At 52.8% G+C, this 18,651-nt stretch overlaps 1 pseudogene; it reads left to right on the forward strand.

Moving 5' to 3' along the window:
* The first annotated feature begins 5,490 nt into the window (after positions 1-5,490).
* Positions 5,491-18,651, forward strand: part of LOC142908191 (melatonin receptor type 1A-like) — a 95,888-nt pseudogene continuing 82,727 nt past the window's right edge.

The raw sequence follows: 18,651 nt of genomic DNA on the forward strand, positions 1-18,651 counted from the left end.
TCAATCACAAACACTGAGAGATGTTGACTACATCGCCTGGTGTGCAAGAGGTCGTGGGTTCAATCCCAGACCCTGAGAGATGTTGACTACCTCGCTTGGTCTACAGGAGGTCTGGGTTCAATCCCAGACACTGAGAGATGTTGATTACCTCGCCTGGTACACAGGAGGTCGTGGGTTCAATCACAAACACTGAGAGATGTTGACTACCTCGCCTGGTGTGCAGGAGGTCGTGGGTTCGATCCCAGACCCTGAGAGATGTTGACTACCTCGCCTGGTGTGCAGGAGGTCGTGGGTTCAATCCCAGACCCTGAGAGATGTTGACTACCTCGCCTGGTGTGCAGGAGGTCGTGGGTTCAATCCCAGACACTGAGAGATGTTGACTACCTCGCCTGGACTACAGGAGGTCATGGGTTCGATCCCAGACACTGAGAGATGTTGACTACCTCGCCTGGTACACAGGAGGTCGTGGGTTCAATTCCAGACACTGAGAGATGTTGACTACCTCGCCTGATATACAGGAGGTCGTGGGTTCAATCACAGACACTGAGAGATGTTGACTACCTCGCCTGGTGTGCAGGAGGTCGTGGGTTCAATCCCAGACACTGAGAGATGTTGACTACCTCGCCTGGTACACAGGAGGTCGTGGGTTCAATCCCAGACCCTGAGAGATGTTGACTACCTCGCCTGGTATACAGGAGGTCGTGGGTTCAATCACAAACACTGAGAGATGTTGACTACATCGCCTGGTGTGCAAGAGGTCGTGGGTTCAATCCCAGACACTGAGAGATGTTGACTACCTCGCCTGGTACACAGGAGGTCGTGGGTTCAATCCCAGACCCTGAGAGATGTTGACTACCTCGCCTGGTACACAGGAGGTCGTGGGTTCAATCCCAGACCCTGAGAGATGTTGACTACCTCGCCTTGTACACAGGAGGTCGTGGGTTCAATCCCAGACCCTGAGAGATGTTGACTACCTCGCCAGGTACACAGGAGGTCCTGGGTCCAATCCTCAAACCTGCTGCTGTATATGTGGAGTCTGCGTCTCTCTCTCATTATCATCACTGTGGCTAGGAGATGTTAACTACCTCGCCTGGTCTACAGGAGGTCCTGGGTTTGATCCTGAACATGACGATGCCTGCTGCTGCTGTACATTTGGAGTCTGCCTCTCTCTCTCATCATCATCACTGTGGCTAGGAGATGTTAACTACCTCGCCTGGTATACAGAAGGTCGTGGGTACGATCCTAACCCCTGCTGCTGTAGATGTGGAGTCTGCGTCTCTCCCATCATCATCATCATCGTGTGGCTAGGAGATGTTGACTACCTGGCCTGGTACACAGGAGGTCGTGGGTTCCATCCTCACCCCTGCTGCTGTAGATGTGGAGTCTGCGTCTCTCCCATCATCATCATCATCACGGTGGCTAGGAGATGTTGACTACCTCGCCTGGTCTACAGGAGGTCCAGGGTTCGATCCCCGACCCTGACGATGCCTACCTACTTCTGCTGCTGTATATTTTGATTCTGCGTCTCTCTCTCTCTCAGCCTATTGAAGGCTACGTGGGGGATCTTTGTCTTTGTGAGTGAGGGCAGTTTCCAGTCTTCTTGGTGGGGGCTTTCTCGTGATCCCGCCGTTTTCTACGTACGAATGATGAACTTCTTTCGCACCGTACGTAGCCAACCGCGACAATCTGTGGGTCTCTGTGGGTGTCTCTCTGGGTGTCTGTGGGACTGTATGGGTCTGGGGGTCTCTATGACAATATCTATGGGTGTCTATGGGTGTTTATGGGTGTTTATGGGTCTGTATGGGTCTGGGTGTCTATGGGTCTGGGTGTCTATGGGTTTCTACGGGGGTCTATGGGTCTGGGTGTCTGTGGGTCTCAATGGCTGCTTCTATGGGTCTCTATGGGTGTCTATGGGTCTCTATGGGTCTCTATGGGTGTCTATGGGTCTGCGTGTGTGTGGGTCTCTATGGCAGTTTATATGGGTCTCTATGGGTGTCTATGGGTGTCTATGGGCGTCTATGGGTGTCTATGGGTCTGTATGGGTCTGGGTGTCTATGGGTCTGGATGTCTATGGGTCTCTACGGGTGTCTATGGGTTTGGGTGTCTGTGGGTCTCAATGGCTGCTTCTATGGGTTTCTATGGGTGTCTATGGGTCTCTATGGGTTTCTATGGGTGTCTATGGGTCTGCGTGTCTATGGGTCTGTATGGGTGTCTATGGGTCTAGGTGTCTGTGGGTCTCTATGGCAGTTTATATGGGTCTCTATTGGTATCTATGGGTGTCTATGGGTCTGCGTGTTTGTGGGTCTGTATGGGTCTGGGTGTCTGTGGGTCTCTATGGGTGTCTATGGGTCTCTATGGGTGTATATGGGTGTCTATGGGTCTCTATGGGTGTCTCTGGGTGTCTATGGGTCTCTATGGGTGTCTATGGGTGTCTATGGGTCTCTATGAGTGTCTATGGGTCTCTATGGGTGTCTATGGGTGTCTATAGGTGTCTATGGGTCTGGGTGTCTGTGGGTCTCTTTGGGTCTCTATGACTGCTTCTGTGGGTCTCTATGGGTGTCATTGGGTGTCTATGGGTATCTATGGGTGTCTATGGGTCTCTATGGGTGTCTATGGGTCTCTATGGGTGTCTATGGGTGTCTATGGGTCTCTATGGGTGTCTATGGGTCTCTATGGTTGTCTATGGGTCTGCGTGTCTATGGGTCTGTATGGGTCTGGGTGTCTATGGGTCTCTATGGGTTTCTATGGGTGTCTATGGGTGTCTATGGGTGTATATGGCTGTCTATGGGTCTGGGTGTCTATGGGTCTCTATGGGTGTCTGTGGGTGTCTATGGGTCTGGGTGTCTGTGGGTCTCTATGGGTGTCTATGGGTCTAGGTGTTTGTGGGTCTCTATGGCTGCCTCTATTGGTGTCTATGGGTATCTATGGGTGTCTATGGGTCTGCGTGTCTGTGGGTCTCTGTGGGTGTCTATGGGTCTAGGTGTCTGTGGGTCTCTATGGGTCTCTATGGGTGTCTATGGGTCTGGATGTCTATGGGTCTCTACGGGTGTCTATGGGTCTGGGTGTCTGTGGGTCTCTATGGCTGCTTCTATGGGTCTCTATGGGTGTCTATGGGTCTCTATGGGTCTCTATGGGTGTCTATGGGTCTGCGTGTCTATGGGTCTGTATGGGTGTCTATGGGTCTCTATGGGTCTCGGTGTCTGTGGGTCTCTGTGGGTGTCTTGTGGGTCTCTATGCCTGTTTCTATGGGTCTCTATGGGTGTCTAAGGGTGTCTATGGGTCTGCGTGTCTATGGGTCTGTATGGGTGTCTATGGGTCTAGGTGTCTGTGGGTCTCTATGACAGTTATATGGGTCTCTATTGGTATCTATGGGTGTCTATGGGTCTGCGTGTTTGTGGGTCTGTATGGGTCTGGGTGTCTGTGGGTCTCTGTGGGTGTCTTGTGGGTCTCTATGCCTGTTTCTATGGGTCTCTATGGGTGTCTTTGGGTGTCTGTGGGTCTGGGTGTCTGTGGGTCTCTGTGGGTGTCTTGTGGGTCTCTATGCCTGTTTCTATGGGTCTCTGTGGGTCTCTATGGGTCTCTATGGGTCTGGGTGTCTGTGGGTCTCTGTGGGTGTCTTATGGGCCTCTATGGCTGTTTCTATGGGTCTCTATGGGTCTCTATGGGTGTCTATGGGTGTCTGTGGGTCTGGGTGTCTGAGGGTCTCTGTATGTATGTACTGTACGTTGAACTTCTTTCGCACCGTACGTAGCCAATCGTGACTAATCGGAGGTGCGGGACTAGCATCAACAATTGAAACACAACAACAACAACATTCACAACATCCACAACAGCATCGACAACAACAACATCAACAACATCGACAACAGCATCGACAACAACATCAACAACATCCACAACATCGACAACAGCATCGGCAACAACATCAATAACAACATCAACAACAACAACATCAACAAATGAAACACAACAACAACATCAACAACATCGACAACAACAACAACATCAACAACATCGACAACAGCATCGACAACAACAACAACAACATCCACAACATCGACAACAGCATCGACAACAACAACATCAACAACAACAACAACATCAACAAATGAAACACAACAACAACAACATCAACAACATCAACAACAATAACAACAACATCCACAACATCGACAAAAGCATCGACAACAACAACAACATCAACAACATCAACAACATCGACAACAGCATCGACAACAACATCAACAACATCGACAACATCGACAACAGCATCGACAACAACAACATCAACAACATCCACAACATCGACAACAGCATCGACAACAACAACAACATCAACACCAACAACATCAACAAATAAAACACAACAACATCCACAACATCAACAACATCGACAGCAGCATCGACAAAAACAACAACATCGACAACAGCATCGACAACAACAACATCAAGCCCTCAGCACTTGCCCCAACGGCCTGGTGAGGCTACCCGGAGGATCTTTGCCTTCGTGTCTCCACGTCATCATCCCGAAGCTTCAAATAAAGTCTCCCCTCCCTCCCCTCCATCCCCATCCTCCTCCTCCTCCACTCAGGCACTCGCTCTGTCTCCCTCTCGAACCACCACCATCATCACCACCACCACCACCATCATCTCCACGTGCCTAACGCTTCGCTAATTTGTTGTTGACGGTGGTTGTGGTGGTTGTGGCCCTCTCTCTCTCGAATCATCATCATCACCATCACCACCACTACAATTACAATCACCACAACTACAACCACCACCACCACAACAACCACCGCAAACACAACTAACACCACCACTATAACCACCACCACCACCACCATCATCTCCACGTGCCTAACGCTTAGCTGATTTGTTGTTGAAGGTGGTTGTGGTGGTTGTGGTTGGTGGTGGTGGTGGTTGTGGTGGTTGGTCACCACCACTCAGGCACTCGCTCTCTCTCTGTCTCTCGAACCATCATCATCCCGCCGTATCAACCACCACCACCACCAGCACAACCACCACCACCACCACCACCAGCACAACCACCAGCACCACCACCACCACCATCACCACCGGGACCGCCAACACCACCACAAGATCAACCACTACCACCACAACTACCACAACCACCACCACCACAACCACCATCACCACCACCACAACCACCACCACTGCAACAATCACCACCACCACAACAACAACCACTACCACCAGCACAACCACCATCACCACCACAACAACCACCACAACCACCACCACCACCACCACTACCACCACTACCACCACTACCACCACCACCACCACCATCACAACCACCATCACACTACCACCACTACCACCACTACCACCACCACCACCACCATCACAACCACCATCACCACCACAACAACCACCACAACCACCACCACCACTACCACCAAAACCACCACCACCACCAGGACCCTACAGAAGTGGCGGCCTCACGACAGCGGCCAATGACGACGTGGAATGGAGGTGAAGGAGATCGCGGGCAACGTGTCTCAGTGTCTCAGTGTCTCAGTGTCTCAGTGTCCCAGTGTCTCAGTGTCTCAGTGTCTCAGTGTCCCAGTGTCTCAGTGTCCCAGTGTCTCAGTGTCTCAGTGTCTCAGTGTCTCATTGTCCCAGTGTCTCAGTGTCTCAGTGTCTCAGTGTCTCAGTGTCCCAGTGTCTCAGTGTCCCAGTGTCTCAGTGTCTCAGTGTCCCAGTGTCTCAGTGTCTAAGTGTCCCAGTGTCTCAGTGTCCCAGTGTCTCAGTGTCTCAGTGTCCCAGTGTCTCAGTGTCTCAGTGTCTCAGTGTCCCAGTGTCTCAGTGTCTCAGTGTCTCAGTGTCTCATTGTCCCAGTGTCTCAGTGTCTCAGTGTCCCAGTGTCCCAGTGTCTCAGTGTCCCAGTGTCTCAGTGTCTCAGTGTCCCAGTGTCTCAGTGTCTAAGTGTCCCAGTGTCTCAGTGTCTCAGTGTCTCAGTGTCTCAGTGTCCCAGTGTCTCAGTGTCCCAGTGTCTCAGTGTCTCAGTGTCCCAGTGTCTCAGTGTCCCAGTGTCTCAGTGTCTCAGTGTCTCAGTGTCCCAGTGTCCCAGTGTCCCAGTGTCTCAGTGTCCCAGTGTCTCAGTGTCTCAGTGTCCCAGTGTCCCAGTGTCCCAGTGTCTCAGTGTCTCAGTGTCCCAGTGTCTCAGTGTCCCAGTGTCTCAGTGTCTCAGTGTCTCAGTGTCCCAGTGTCCCAGTGTCTCAGTGTCCCAGTGTCTCAGTGTCTCAGTGTCCCAGTGTCCCAGTGTCCCAGTGTCTCAGTGTCTCAGTGTCCCAGTGTCTCAGTGTCCCAGTGTCCCAGTGTCCCAGTGTCTCAGTGTCTCAGTGTCCCAGTGTCTCAGTGTCCCAGTGTCTCAGTGTCTCAGTGTCCCAGTGTCTCAGTGTCCCAGTGTCTCAGTGTCTCAGTGTCCCAGTGTCTCAGTGTCCCAGTGTCTCAGTGTCCCAGTGTCTCAGTGTCTCAGTGTCTCAGTGTCCCAGTGTCCCAGTGTCTCAGTGTCTAAGTGTCTCAGTGTCTCAGTGTCTCAGTGTACCAGTGTCTCAGTGTCTCAGTGTCCCAGTGTCTCAGTGTCTCAGTGTCTCAGTGTCCCAGGGTCTCTGTGTCTCAGTGTCTCAGTGTCCCAGTATCTCAGTGTCTCAGTGTCCCAGTGTCTCAGTGTCTCAGTGTCTCAGTGTCCCAGTGTCTCAGTGTCTCAGTGTCTCAGTGTCCCAGTGTCTCAGTGTCTCAGTGTCCCAGTGTCCCAGTGTCTCAGTGTCCCAGTGTCCCAGTGTCTCAGTGTCTCAGTGTCCCAGTGTCCCAGTGTCCCAGTGTCTCAGTGTCTCAGTGTCCCAGTGTCTCAGTGTCTCAGTGTCCCAGTGTCTCAGTGTCTCAGTGTCCCAGTGTCTCATTGTCTCAGCGTCTCAGTGTCCCAGTGTCTCAGTGTCCCAGTGTCTCAGTGTCTCAGTGTCTCAGTGTCCCAGTGTCTCAGTGTCCCAGTGTCTCATTGTCCCAGTGTCTCAGTGTCTCAGTGTCTCAGTGTCCCAGTGTCTCAGTGTCTCAGTGTCCCAGTGTCTCAGTGTCTCAGTGTCTCAGTGTCCCAGTGTCTCAGTGTCTCAGTGTCCCAGTGTCTCATTGTCTCAGTGTCTCAGTGTCTCAGTGTCTCAGTGTCTCGTGTCCCAGTGTCTCAGTGTCTCAGTGTCTCAGTGTCCCAGTGGCCCAGTGTCTCAGTGTGTCAGTGTCTCAGTGTCCCAGTGTCTCAGTGTCTCAGTGTCTCAGTGTCCCAGTGTCTCAGTGTCTCAGTGTCCCAGTGTCTCAGTGTCTCAGTGTCCTAGTGTCTCAGTGTCTCAGTGTCTCAGTGTCCCAGTGTCCCAGTGTCTCAGTGTCTCAGTGTCCCAGTGTCCCAGTGTCTCAGTGTCTCAGTGACCCAGTGTCTCAGTGTCCCAGTGTCTCAGTGTCTCAGTGTCCCAGTGTCTCAGTGTCTCAGTGTCCCAGTGTCTCAGTGTCTCAGTGGCTCAGTGTCTCAGTGTCTCAGTGTCCAAGTGTCTCAGTGTCTCAGTGTCCCAGTGTCTCAGTGTCTCAGTGTTCCAGTGTCTCAGTGTCTCAGTGTCTCAGTGTCCCAGTGTCCCAGTGTCTCAGTGTCCCAGTGTCTCAGTGTCCCAGTGTCCCAGTGTCTCAGTGTCCCAGTGTCCCAGTGTCTCAGTGTCTCAGTGTCCCAGTGTCCCAGTGTCTCAGTGTTTCAGTGTCTCAATGTCCCAGAGTCTCAGTGTCCCAGTGTCTCAGTGTCTCAGTGTCCCAGTGTCTCAGTGTCTCAGTGTCTCAGTGTCCCAGTGTCTCAGTGTCTCAGTGTCCCAGTGTCTCAGTGTCTCAGTGTCCCAGTGTCTCAGTGTCTCAGTGTCCCAGTTTCTCAGTGTCTCAGTGTCCCAGTGTCTCAGTGTCTCAATGTCTCACTGTCTCAGTGTCTCAGTATCCCAGTGTCTCAGTGTCTCAGTGTCCCAGTGTCTCAGTGTCTCAGTGTCTCAGTGTCTCATTGTCCCAGAGTCTCAGTGTCTGAGTGTCTCAGTGTCCCAGTGTCCCAGTGTCTCAGTGTCCCAGTGTCTCAGTGTCTCAGTGTCCCAGTGTCCCAGTGTCTAAGTGTCTCAGTGTCTCAGTGTCTCAGTGTCTCAGTGTCCCAGTGTCTCAGTGTCTCAGTGTCTCAGTGTCCCAGTGTCTCAGTGTTCCAGTGTCTCAGTGTCTCAGTGTCCCAGTGTCTCAGTGTCCCAGTGTATCAGTGTCTCAGTGTCTCAGTGTCCCAGTGTCTCAGTGTCCCAGTGTCTCAGTGTCTCAGTGTCCCAGTGTCTCAGTGTCTCAGTGTCCCAGTGTCTCAGTGTCCCAGTGTTTCAGTGTCCCAGTGTCTCAGTGTCTCAGAGTCTCAGTGTCTCAGTGTCCCAGTGTCTCAGTGTCTCAGTGTCCCAGTGTCCCAGTGTCTCAGTGTCTAAGTGTCTCAGTGTCTCAGTGTCTCAGTGTCCCAGTGTCTCAGTGTCTCAGTGTTCCAGTGTCTCAGTGTCTCAGTGTCTCAGTGTCCCAGTGTCCCAGTGTCTCAGTGTCCCAGTGTCTCAGTGTCTCAGTGTCTCAGTGTCCCAGTGTCCCAGTGTCTCAGTGTCCCAGTGTCCCAGTGTCTCAGTGTCTCAGTGTCCCAGTGTCCCAGTGTCTCAGTGTCTCAGTGTCTCAGTGTCCCAGAGTCTCAGTGTCCCAGTGTCTCAGTGTCTCAGTGTCTCAGTGTCCCAGTGTGTCAGTGTCTCAGTGTCTCAGTGTCCCAGTGTCTCAGTGTCTCAGTGTCCCAGTGTCTCAGTGTCTCAGTGTCTCAGTGTCCCAGTGTCTCAGTGTCCCAGTTTCTCAGTGTCTCAGTGTCCCAGTGTCTCAGTGTCTCAATGTCTCAGTGTCTCAGTGTCTCAGTGTCCCAGTGTCTCAGTGTCTCAGTGTCTCAGTGTCTCATTGTCCCAGAGTCTCAGTGTCTGAGTGTCTCAGTGTCCCAGTGTCCCAGTGTCTCAGTGTCCCAGTGTCTCAGAGTCTCAGTGTCCCAGTGTCCCAGTGTCTAAGTGTCTCAGTGTCTCAGTGTCTCAGTGTCTCAGTGTCCCAGTGTCTCAGTGTCTCAGTGTCTCAGTGTCCCAGTGTCTCAGTGTCCCAGTGTCTCAGTGTCTCAGTGTCCCAGTGTCTCAGTGTCTCAGTGTCTCAGTGTCCCAGTGTCTCAGTGTCCCAGTGTCTCAGTGTCTCAGTGTCCCAGTGTCTCAGTGTCTAAGTGTCCCAGTGTCTCAGTGTCCCAGTGTCTCAGTGTCTCAGTGTCCCAGTGTCTCAGTGTCCCAGTGTCTCAGTGTCCCAGTGTCTCAGTGTCTCAGAGTCTCAGTGTCTCAGTGTCCCAGTGTCTCAGTGTCTCAGTGTCCCAGTGTCCCAGTGTCCCAGTGTCTCAGTGTCTAAGTGTCTCAGTGTCTCAGTGTCTCAGTGTCCCAGTGTCTCAGTGTCTCAGTGTGTCAGTGTCTCAGTGTCCCAGTGTCTCAGTGTCTCAGTGTCTCAGTGTCTCAGTGTCCCAGTGTCTCAGTGTCTCAGTGTCCCAGTGTCTCAGTGTCTCTGTGTCTCAGTGTCTCAGCGTCTCAGTGTCTCAGTGTCCCAGTGTCTCAGTGTCTCAGTGTCTCAGTGTCCCAGTGTCTCAGTGTCTCAGTGTCCCAGTGTCCCAGTGTCTCAGTGTCTCAGTGTCCCAGTGTCTCAGTGTCTCAGTGTCTCAGTGTCTGAGTGTCTCAGTGTATCAGTGTCTCAGTGTCCCAGTGTCTCAGTGTCTCAGTGTCTCAGTGTCTCAGTGTCTCAGTATCCCAGTGTCCCAGTGTCTCAGTGTCCCAGTGTCCCAGTGTCTCAGTGTCTCAGTGTCCCAGTGTCCCAGTGTCTCAGTGTCCCAGTGTCTCAGTGTCTCAGTGTCCCAGTGTCTCAGTGTCTCAGTGTCCCAGTGTCTCATTGTCTCAGCGTCTCAGTGTCTCAGTGTCCCAGTGTCTCAGTGTCCCAGTGTCACAGTGTCTCAGTGTCTCAGTGTCTCAGTGTCCCAGTGTCTCAGTGTCTCAGTGTCTCAGTGTCCCAGTGTCTCAGTGTCTCAGTGTCCCAGTTTCTCAGTGTCTCAGTGTCCCAGTGTCTCAGTGTCTCAATGTCTCAGTGTCTCAGTGTCTCAGTGTCCCAGTGTCTCAGTGTCTCAGTGTCCCAGTGTCTCAGTGTCTCAGTGTCTCAGTGTCTCATTGTCCCAGAGTCTCAGTGTCTGAGTGTCTCAGTGTCCCAGTGTCCCAGTGTCTCAGTGTCCCAGTGTCTCAGTGTCTCAGTGTCCCAGTGTCTAAGTGTCCCAGTGTCTCAGTGTCTCAGTGTCTCAGTGTCCCAGTGTCTCAGTGTCTCAGTGTCTCAGTGTCCCAGTGTCTCAGTGTCCCAGTGTCTCAGTGTCTCAGTGTCCCAGTGTCTCAGTGTCCCAGTGTCTCAGTGTCTCAGTGTCTCAGTGTCCCAGTGTCTCAGTGTCCCAGTGTCTCAGTGTCTCAGTGTCCCAGTGTCTCAGTGTCTCAGTGTCCCAGTGTCTCAGTGTCCCAGTGTTTCAGTGTCCCAGTGTCTCAGTGTCTCAGAGTCTCAGTGTCTCAGTGTCCCAGTGTCTCAGTGTCTCAGTGTCCCAGTGTCCCAGTGTCTAAGTGTCTCAGTGTCTCAGTGTCTCAGTGTCTCAGTGTCTCAGTGTCTCAGTGTCCAAGTGTCTCAGTGTCTCAGTGTCTCAGTGTCTCAGTGTCCCAGTGTCTCAGTGTCTCAGTGTTCCAGTGTCTCAGTGTCTCAGTGTCTCAGTGTCCCAGTGTCCCAGTGTCTCAGTGTCCCAGTGTCTCAGTGTCTCAGTGTCCCAGTGTCCCAGTGTCTAAGTGTCCCAGTGTCTCAGTGTCTCAGTGTCTCAGTGTCCCAGTGTCTCAGTGTCTCAGTGTCTCAGTGTCCCAGTGTCTCAGTGTCCCAGTGTCTCAGTGTCTCAGTGTCCCAGTGTCTCAGTGTCCCAGTGTCTCAGTGTCTCAGTGTCTCAGTGTCCCAGTGTCTCAGTGTCCCAGTGTCTCAGTGTCTCAGTGTCCCAGTGTCTCAGTGTCTCAGTGTCCCAGTGTCTCAGTGTCCCAGTGTTTCAGTGTCCCAGTGTCTCAGTGTCTCAGAGTCTCAGTGTCTCAGTGTCCCAGTGTCTCAGTGTCTCAGTGTCCCAGTGTCTCAGTGTCTCAGTGTCTCAGTGTCCCAGTGTCTCAGTGTCCCAGTTTCTCAGTGTCTCAGTGTCCCAGTGTCTCAGTGTCTCAATGTCTCAGTGTCTCAGTGTCTCAGTGTCCCAGTGTCTCAGTGTCTCAGTGTCTCAGTGTCTCATTGTCCCAGAGTCTCAGTGTCTGAGTGTCTCAGTGTCCCAGTGTCCCAGTGTCTCAGTGTCCCAGTGTCTCAGAGTCTCAGTGTCCCAGTGTCCCAGTGTCTAAGTGTCTCAGTGTCTCAGTGTCTCAGTGTCTCAGTGTCCCAGTGTCTCAGTGTCTCAGTGTCTCAGTGTCCCAGTGTCTCAGTGTCCCAGTGTCTCAGTGTCTCAGTGTCCCAGTGTCTCAGTGTCTCAGTGTCTCAGTGTCCCAGTGTCTCAGTGTCCCAGTGTCTCAGTGTCTCAGTGTCCCAGTGTCTCAGTGTCTAAGTGTCCCAGTGTCTCAGTGTCCCAGTGTCTCAGTGTCTCAGTGTCCCAGTGTCTCAGTGTCCCAGTGTCTCAGTGTCCCAGTGTCTCAGTGTCTCAGAGTCTCAGTGTCTCAGTGTCCCAGTGTCTCAGTGTCTCAGTGTCCCAGTGTCCCAGTGTCCCAGTGTCTCAGTGTCTAAGTGTCTCAGTGTCTCAGTGTCTCAGTGTCCCAGTGTCTCAGTGTCTCAGTGTGTCAGTGTCTCAGTGTCCCAGTGTCTCAGTGTCTCAGTGTCTCAGTGTCTCAGTGTCCCAGTGTCTCAGTGTCTCAGTGTCCCAGTGTCTCAGTGTCTCTGTGTCTCAGTGTCTCAGCGTCTCAGTGTCTCAGTGTCCCAGTGTCTCAGTGTCTCAGTGTCTCAGTGTCCCAGTGTCTCAGTGTCTCAGTGTCCCAGTGTCCCAGTGTCTCAGTGTCTCAGTGTCCCAGTGTCTCAGTGTCTCAGTGTCTCAGTGTCTGAGTGTCTCAGTGTATCAGTGTCTCAGTGTCTCAGTGTCTCAGTGTCTCAGTGTCTCAGTATCCCAGTGTCCCAGTTTCTCAGTGTCCCAGTGTCCCAGTGTCTCAGTGTCTCAGTGTCCCAGTGTCCCAGTGTCTCAGTGTCCCAGTGTCTCAGTGTCTCAGTGTCCCAGTGTCTCAGTGTCTCAGTGTCCCAGTGTCTCATTGTCTCAGCGTCTCAGTGTCTCAGTGTCCCAGTGTCTCAGTGTCCCAGTGTCACAGTGTCCCAGTGTCTCAGTGTCTCAGTGTCCCAGTGTCTAAGTGTCCCAGTGTCTCAGTGTCTCAGTGTCTCAGTGTCCCAGTGTCTCAGTGTCTCAGTGTCTCAGTGTCCCAGTGTCTCAGTGTCCCAGTGTCTCAGTGTCTCAGTGTCCCAGTGTCTCAGTGTCCCAGTGTCTCAGTGTCTCAGTGTCTCAGTGTCCCAGTGTCTCAGTGTCCCAGTGTCTCAGTGTCTCAGTGTCCCAGTGTCTCAGTGTCTCAGTGTCCCAGTGTCTCAGTGTCCCAGTGTTTCAGTGTCCCAGTGTCTCAGTGTCTCAGAGTCTCAGTGTCTCAGTGTCCCAGTGTCTCAGTGTCTCAGTGTCCCAGTGTCCCAGTGTCTCAGTGTCTAAGTGTCTCAGTGTCTCAGTGTCTCAGTGTCTCAGTGTCTCAGTGTCTCAGTGTCTCAGTGTCCAAGTGTCTCAGTGTCTCAGTGTCTCAGTGTCTCAGTGTCCCAGTGTCTCAGTGTCTCAGTGTTCCAGTGTCTCAGTGTCTCAGTGTCTCAGTGTCCCAGTGTCCCAGTGTCTCAGTGTCCCAGTGTCTCAGTGTCTCAGTGTCCCAGTGTCCCAGTGTCTAAGTGTCCCAGTGTCTCAGTGTCTCAGTGTCTCAGTGTCCCAGTGTCTCAGTGTCTCAGTGTCTCAGTGTCCCAGTGTCTCAGTGTCCCAGTGTCTCAGTGTCTCAGTGTCCCAGTGTCTCAGTGTCCCAGTGTCTCAGTGTCTCAGTGTCTCAGTGTCCCAGTGTCTCAGTGTCCCAGTGTCTCAGTGTCTCAGTGTCCCAGTGTCTCAGTGTCTCAGTGTCCCAGTGTCTCAGTGTCCCAGTGTTTCAGTGTCCCAGTGTCTCAGTGTCTCAGAGTCTCAGTGTCTCAGTGTCCCAGTGTCTCAGTGTCTCAGTGTCCCAGTGTCCCAGTGTCTCAGTGTCTAAGTGTCTCAGTGTCTCAGTGTCTCAGTGTCCCAGTGTCTCAGTGTCTCAGTGTCTCAGTGTCTCAGTGTCCAAGTGTCTCAGTGTCTCAGTGTCTCAGTGTCTCAGTGTCCCAGTGTCTCAGTGTCTCAGTGTTCCAGTGTCTCAGTGTCTCAGTGTCTCAGTGTCCCAGTGTCCCAGTGTCTCAGTGTCCCAGTGTCTCAGTGTCTCAGTGTCCCAGTGTCTCAGTGTCCCAGTGTCCCAGTGTCTCAGTGTCTCAGTGTCCCAGTGTCCCAGTGTCTCAGTGTCTCAGTGTCTCAGTGTCCCAGAGTCTCAGTGTCCCAGTGTCTCAGTGTCTCAGTGTCTCAGTGTCCCAGTGTCTCAGTGTCTCAGTGTCTCAGTGTCCCAGTGTCTCAGTGTCTCAGTGTCCCAGTGTCTCAGTGTCTCAGTGTCTCAGTGTCCCAGTGTCTCAGTGTCTCAGTGTCCCAGTTTCTCAGTGTCTCAGTGTCCCAGTGTCTCAGTGTCTCAATGTCTCAGTGTCTCAGTGTCTCAGTGTCCCAGTGTCTCAGTGTCTCAGTGTCCCAGTGTCTCAGTGTCTCAGTGTCTCATTGTCCCAGAGTCTCAGTGTCTGAGTGTCTCAGTGTCCCAGTGTCCCAGTGTCTCAGTGTCCCAGTGTCTCAGTGTCTCAGTGTCCCAGTGTCCCAGTGTCTAAGTGTCCCAGTGTCTCAGTGTCTCAGTGTCTCAGTGTCTCAGTGTCCCAGTGTCTCAGTGTCTCAGTGTCTCAGTGTCCCAGTGTCTCAGTGTCCCAGTGTCTCAGTGTCTCAGTGTCCCAGTGTCTCAGTGTCCCAGTGTCTCAGTGTCTCAGTGTCTCAGTGTCCCAGTGTCTCAGTGTCCCAGTGTCTCAGTGTCTCAGTGTCCCAGTGTCTCAGTGTCTAAGTGTCCCAGTGTCTCAGTGTCCCAGTGTCTCAGTGTCTCAGTGTCCCAGTGTCTCAGTGTCCCAGTGTCTCAGTGTCCCAGTGTCTCAGTGTCTCAGAGTCTCAGTGTCTCAGTGTCCCAGTGTCTCAGTGTCTCAGTGTCCCAGTGTCCCAGTGTCCCAGTGTCTCAGTGTCTAAGTGTCTCAGTGTCTCAGTGTCTCAGTGTCCCAGTGTCTCAGTGTCTCAGTGTGTCAGTGTCTCAGTGTCCCAGTGTCTCAGTGTCTCAGTGTCTCAGTGTCCCAGTGTCTCAGTGTCTCAGTGTCCCAGTGTCTCAGTGTCTCTGTGTCTCAGTGTCTCAGTGTCTCAGTGTCTCAGTGTCCCAGTGTCTCAGTGTCTCAGTGTCTCAGTGTCCCAGTGTCTCAGTGTCTCAGTGTCCCAGTGTCCCAGTGTCTCAGTGTCTCAGTGTCTCAGTGTCCCAGTGTCTCAGTGTCTCAGTGTCTCAGTGTCTGAGTGTCTCAGTGTATCAGTGTCTCAGTGTCCCAGTATCTCAGTGTCTCAGTGTCTCAGTGTCTCAGTGTCCCAGTGTCTCAGTGTCTCAGTATCCCAGTGTCCCAGTGTCCCAGTGTCTCAGTGTCCCAGTGTCCCAGTGTCTCAGTGTCTCAGTGTCCCAGTGTCCCAGTGTCTCAGTGTCCCAGTGTCTCAGTGTCTCAGTGTCCCAGTGTCTCAGTGTCTCAGTGTCCCAGTGTCTCATTGTCTCAGCGTCTCAGTGTCTCAGTGTCCCAGTGTCTCAGTGTCCCAGTGTCACAGTGTCTCAGTGTCTCAGTGTGTCAGTGTCCCAGTGTCTCATTGTCCCAGTGTCTCAGTGTCCCAGTGTCTCAGTGTCTCAGTGTCCCAGTGTCCCAGTGTCCCAGTGTCTCAGTGTCTAAGTGTCTCAGTGTCTCAGTGTCCCAGTGTCTCAGTGTCTCAGTGTCTCAGTGTCCCAGTGTCTCAGTGTCTCAGTGTCCCAGTGTCTCAGTGTCTCTGTGTCTCAGTGTCTCAGTGTCCCAGTGTCTCAGTGTCTCAGTGTCTCAGTGACCCAGTGTCTCAGTGTCTCAGTGTCTCAGTGTCCCAGTGTCTCAGTGTCTCAGTGTCCCAGTGTCTCAGTGTCTCAGTGTCCCAGTGTCCCAGTGTCTCAGTGTCTCAGTGTCCCAGTGTCTCAGTGTCTCAGTGTCTGAGTGTCTCAGTGTATCAGTGTCTCAGTGTCCCAGTGTCTCAGTGTCTCAGTGTCTCAGTGTCCCAGTGTCTCAGTGTCCCAGTGTCCCAGTGTCCCAGTGTCTCAGTGTCCCAGTGTCCCAGTGTCTCAGTGTCTCAGTGTCCCAGTGTCCCAGTGTCTCAGTGTCCCAGTGTCTCAGTGTCTCAGTGTCCCAGTGTCTCAGTGTCTCAGTGTCCCAGTGTCTCATTGTCTCAGCGTCTCAGTGTCTCAGTGTCCCAGTGTCTCAGTGTCCCAGTGTCACAGTGTCTCAGTGTCTCAGTGTCTCAGTGTGTCAGTGTCCCAGTGTCTCATTGTCTCAGTGTCTCAGTGTCTCAGTGTCTCAGTGTCTCATTGTCCCAGTGTCTCAGTGTCTCAGTGTCTCAGTGTCTCAGTGTCCCAGTGTCTCAGTGTCTCAGTGTCTCAGCGTCCCAGTGTCTCAGTGTCCCAGTGGCCCAGTGTCTCAGTGTCTCAGTGTCTCAGTGTCCCAGTGTCTCAGTGTCTCAGTGTCCCAGTGTACCAGTGTCTCAGTGTCTCAGTGTCTCAGTGTCCCAGTGTCTCAGTGTCCCAGTGTCTCAGTGTCTCAGTGTCTCAGTGTCCTAGTGTCTCAGTGTCTCAGTGTCCCAGTGTCCCAGTGTCTCAGTGTCTCAGTGTCTCAGTGTCCCAGTGTCCCAGTGTCCCTGTGTCTCAGTGTCTCAGTGTCTCAGTGTCCCAGTGTCTCAGTGTCTCAGTGTCCCAGTGTCTCAGTGTCTCAGTGTCCCAGTGTCTCAGTGTCTCAGTGTCCCAGTGTCTCAGTGTCTCAGTGTCCCAGTTTCTCAGTGTCTCAGTGTCCCAGTGTCTCAGTGTCTCAATGTCTCAGTGTCTCAGTGTCTCAGTGTCCCAGTGTCTCAGTGTCTCAGTGTCCCAGTGTCTCAGTGTCTCGGTGTCTCAGTGTCTCATTGTCTCAGTGTCTCAGTGTCCCAGTGTCCCAGTGTCCCAGTGTCTCAGTGTCTCAGTGTCCCAGTGTCCCAGTGTCTAAGTGTACCAGTGTCTCAGTGTCCCAGTGTCTCAGTGTCTCAGTGTCCCAGTATCTCAGTGTCTCAGTGTCTCAGTGTCCCAGTGTCTCAGTGTCCCAGTGTCTCAGTGTCCCAGTGTCTCAGTGTCTCAGTGTCCCAGTGTCTCAGTGTCCCAGTGTCTCAGTGTCTCAGTGTCCCAGTGTCCCAGTGTCTCAGTGTCCCAGTGTCTCAGTGTCTAAGTGTCCCAGTGTCTCAGTGTCTCAGTGTCCCAGTGTCTCAGTGTCCCAGTGTCTCAGTGTCCCAGTGTCTCAGTGTCTCAGAGTCTCAGTGTCTCAGTGTCCCAGTGTCTCAGTGTCCCAGTGTCTCAGTGTCTCAGTGTCTCAGTGTCCCAGTGTCCCAGTGTCTCAGTGTCTCAGTGTCTCAGTGTCCCAGTGTCTCAGTGTCTCAGTGTCCCAGTGTCTCAGTGTCTCAGTGTCTCAGTGTCCCAGTGTCTCTGTGTCTCAGTGTCTCAGTGTCCCAGTGTCTCAGTGTCTCAGTGTCCCAGTGTCTCAGTGTCTCAGTGTCTCAGTGTCCCAGTGTCTCAGTGTCTCAGTGTCTCAGTGTCTCAGTGTCCCAGTGTCCCAGTGTCTCAGTGTCTCAGTGTCTCAGTGTCCCAGTGTCTCAGTGTCTCAGTGTCTGAGTGTCTCAGTGTATCAGTGTCTCAGTGTCCCAGTATCTCAATGTCTCAGTGTCTCAGTGTCCCAGTGTCTCAGTGTCTCAGTGTCTGAGTGTCTCAGTGTATCAGTGTCTCAGTGTCCCAGTATCTCAGTGTCTCAGTGTCTCTGTGTCTCAGTGTCTCAGTGTCCCAGTGTCTCAGTGTCTCAGTGTCTCAGTGTCCCAGTGTCTCAGTGTCTCAGTGTCTCAGTGTCCCAGTGTCTCAGTGTCTCAGTGTCCCAGTGTCCCAGTGTCTCAGTGTCTCAGTGTCTCAGTGTCCCAGTGTCTCAGTGTCTCAGTGTCTCAGTGTCTGAGTGTCTCAGTGTATCAGTGTCTCAGTGTCCCAGTATCTCAGTGTCTCAGTGTCTCAGTGTCTCAGTGTCCCAGTGTCTCAGTGTCTCAGTATCCCAGTGTCCCAGTGTACCAGTGTCTCAGTGTCCCAGTGTCCCAGTGTCTCAGTGTCTCAGTGTCCCAGTGTCCCAGTGTCTCAGTGTCCCAGTGTCTCAGTGTCTCAGTGTCCCAGTGTCTCAGTGTCTCAGTGTCCCAGTGTCTCATTGTCTCAGCGTCTCAGTGTCTCAGTGTCCCAGTGTCTCAGTGTCCCAGTGTCTCAGTGTCTCAGTGTCTCAGTGTCTCAGTGTGTCAGTGTCCCAGTGTCTCATTGTCCCAGTGTCTCAGTGTCCCAGTGTCTCAGTGTCTCAGTGTCTCAGTGTGTCAGTGTCCCAGTGTCTCATTGTCCCAGTGTCTCAGTGTCCCAGTGTCTCAGTGTCTCAGTGTCTCAGTGTCCCAGTGTCCCAGTGTCTCAGTGTCTCAGTGTCCCAGTGTCTCAGTGTCTCTGTGTCTCAGTGTCTCAGTGTCCCAGTGTCTCAGTGTCTCAGTGTCTCAGTGACCCAGTGTCTCAGTGTCTCAGTGTCTCAGTGTCCCAGTGTCTCAGTGTCTCAGTGTCCCAGTGTCTCAGTGTCTCAGTGTCCCAGTGTCCCAGTGTCTCAGTGTCTCAGTGTCCCAGTGTCTCAGTGTCTCAGTGTCTGAGTGTCTCAGTGTATCAGTGTCTCAGTGTCCCAGTGTCTCAGTGTCTCAGTGTCTCAGTGTCCCAGTGTCTCAGTGTCCCAGTGTCCCAGTGTCCCAGTGTCTCAGTGTCCCAGTGTCCCAGTGTCTCAGTGTCTCAGTGTCCCAGTGTCCCAGTGTCTCAGTGTCCCAGTGTCTCAGTGTCTCAGTGTCCCAGTGTCTCAGTGTCTCAGTGTCCCAGTGTCTCATTGTCTCAGCGTCTCAGTGTCTCAGTGTCCCAGTGTCTCAGTGTCCCAGTGTCACAGTGTCTCAGTGTCTCAGTGTCTCAGTGTGTCAGTGTCCCAGTGTCTCATTGTCTCAGTGTCTCAGTGTCTCAGTGTCTCAGTGTCTCATTGTCCCAGTGTCTCAGTGTCTCAGTGTCTCAGTGTCTCAGTGTCCCAGTGTCTCAGTGTCTC

The sequence above is a fragment of the Petromyzon marinus genome (genome assembly GCF_048934315.1).
Source record: "Petromyzon marinus isolate PM22_M1 ecotype Great Lakes invasive population chromosome 76 unlocalized genomic scaffold, UKy_Petmar_22M1.pri1.0 chr76_unloc.1, whole genome shotgun sequence".
In the NCBI taxonomy this organism is placed as follows: Eukaryota; Metazoa; Chordata; class Hyperoartia; order Petromyzontiformes; family Petromyzontidae; genus Petromyzon; species Petromyzon marinus.